Below are 2727 nucleotides of genomic sequence, written 5' to 3' on the forward strand. Positions count from 1 at the left end.
TGGATGTCACAGGACTTAAGGCACTGCTGAAGAAACCTTGGCTGACAAACACTGTTGGTGATAAGTTCAATCACGTTGGTGATGATCAAGAGTAAACTAACACAGCAGTAATTGGCCCAATTACATTGTCCTGCGTTTGTCAACAGGACATACCTGGTCTATTTTCCACATTGGTCGAGTAAATACCAACGTTTTTGCTGCACTGGAACAGCTTGGCAAGGGGCATTGCTAATTCTGGAATACAAGTCTTCAATACTGTTACCAAAATGCTGTCAGGGACAATAGCCTTTGCTGTATCTAATGGTTCCAACCATTTCTTGATATCACCTGGAGTGATTCAAATTGGCTCAAGACTGGCATCTGTGATGCTGGAGAACTCAGAATGAGGCTGAGATGACTTATCTACCCCAGATGCCTAGAGTGGGTTCCCAAGTTTCATTGGCACAATTTCATTAACTGGAGGGCATTCAATCTGAATACCGACTTGCACCTTAAAATGGCAGACAGGTTTTGAGGTAAGTTATGCTTCAAAGAATTCTCAGTACCTGACCTGCCCTTGTAGCCAAAGTATTTACATGGCTGAAACAAATATAGACATTGCTGGAGAAATTCAACAGATCTGGCAGCATCTGTGGAGAGAAAGTAGAGTTAGCATTTCAAGTCCATTGATGTTCCATCAGGACTAAAGGCAGCGGGGAAGAACTGGTATACATGGTGAAGACAGGGTTGGGGGACTGGTTGGAGGAAGAGGTGAGTGGAGAGATGGAGACAGAGCCCACAAAGACGAAGATATGAATGGGTTGGGCAGAAGAGGGGACTCTTGATAATAAGCCAGGACAGGAAAGAAGCTGAATAAGTGGTAATGAGGGCTAAGAATAGGAGAGAATGGGCAGATTGTGCTGAAAGCAACCCATGTCATTACAGGACCATGTGGTGTGTAAAAAACATAGAAGAGTGTAATCAGATTGTAAAGTTATTGAACTCGATGTTGAGTCATAGGGGGCTGCAGGGTTAGAATCATAGAACCGTAGAAGCTCCACAGTGTGGCAACAGGTCCTTCGGCCCAACAAGTCCACACTGAGCCTCAAGAGGATCCCACCCAGACCCATTCCCATATGACCTAACTAATCTATACATCCCTGAACACTACAGCCAATTTAGCATGTCCAATCCACCTAGCCTGCACAAGTTTGGACTGTGGGAGAAAACTGGAGCACCTGGAGAAAACACACTCGGACACAGGGAGAACATGCAAACTCCACACAGGCAACGACCCAAGGCTGGAATCGTGCCTGGATTTCTGGCGCTGAGGCAGCGGTGCTAACCACTGAGCAACCGTGCTGCCCAAAGGTTTGGCTGCTTTCATTCCAAGAGGTAGAAATATCTGCCAGAGTCCAGCACTTCATAATTCCTTTAAATGTCCCTCCACTTTTGTAAAAAGCCTCTTCTAAACCTCTTCTTTTGAGTAAGCTTTCAAACACACCAAATTTGTCTTTTCAGTCAAATTCCACAAGATATTTTTCCTTAGATTAAAATGATAGAAAAAAAGTTCAGATGTTAAATTGTACATAATAAAAGTAAAAGGAAATCCTGTGAGACACTTATTAACTTTCACAAGGAAAAATAATTTGATTAAAATTTATTTGAACAATGCACGGAGAAAGATGATTGTACAAATACTTAGCTGTTGAACATGCCAAGGTAGAAGTAGTATTTTAGAACATTAGATTCTGCAAAATAACATTTAATATTAATTTCCCAAATGAAAAATGAAATGCTGTTCTTTGAGCTTGTGCTAAGCCTGCTGGATCAATCCTGAGAAAGAAGTGTTGGGCAACTGGAAGCTCAGGATCATTTTTATGGACAGAATGTAGATGTTGTGCAGAGTGGCCACCAAGACTGCGTTTTGTCGCCCCAGTGTAGAGGAGACAATACTGTGAGCAGTGAGTACAGTCAAACAGATTGAATGAAGTGCACGATAATTAACGTCTCAAGTATTTACTCTATAGCGCTCTCCACAGATATGGCAAAAGCTTGCTGAGTACTTCTAGAATTCTTTGTCTTCAATAGGATTGTTTTGTTATGAGAAATTGAGAGTCTGAAACTTGGATATAGCCTAGGCTAGGATATGGAGGCTCATGACCTGCGTCTGCGTGACTAATTGCAGCTAGGAGCAACTGCCTGACAAATGCCCTTGATAACTTAGACAGCAACAAGATGGCTTCTCGATGCTAGTTAGCACAACAAAAATGGCTTCTAGCCTGGGAACTGTAAATTCCGCTAGAGCTGCATAAATAACTAACCCTCAGACTGTTGCAAAGAAAGATTAGCAGACAATGCGTCCTTTCGAATACAGAGGATAAGATAATGCAGTACTAACCGTTCTAACTGACCTTTGGGTGCAAATGTTGCAGCACTATGTGGCGAGCTAAAAAGTAACCTAAGCTTTGTGACATAAGTTGTTTAGCAGTTAATATTATTGGATTAAGTAACTGTCATTGAAGCAATATCATGTATTGATTGGTAATTGTTTGAATACACTATACTATCACGCCATGTACCTGCTTTAAGAAAAGATTAAAAGTGTCTTTGTATTAAGTTGTGTGTGCAGTTCCTCCGAAGAGTACGGAAATGCTCAACTTCTGTGTTTCCGGATGATCTGTACCCAGCCGTATAAAGAAATAAAGAGTAAAGTCTTAAACAGCCAGAGCGATTGCGAGTGCTCAT

The sequence above is a fragment of the Stegostoma tigrinum genome, chromosome 23 (genome assembly GCF_030684315.1).
Source record: "Stegostoma tigrinum isolate sSteTig4 chromosome 23, sSteTig4.hap1, whole genome shotgun sequence".
Taxonomy (NCBI): domain Eukaryota; kingdom Metazoa; phylum Chordata; class Chondrichthyes; order Orectolobiformes; family Stegostomatidae; genus Stegostoma; species Stegostoma tigrinum.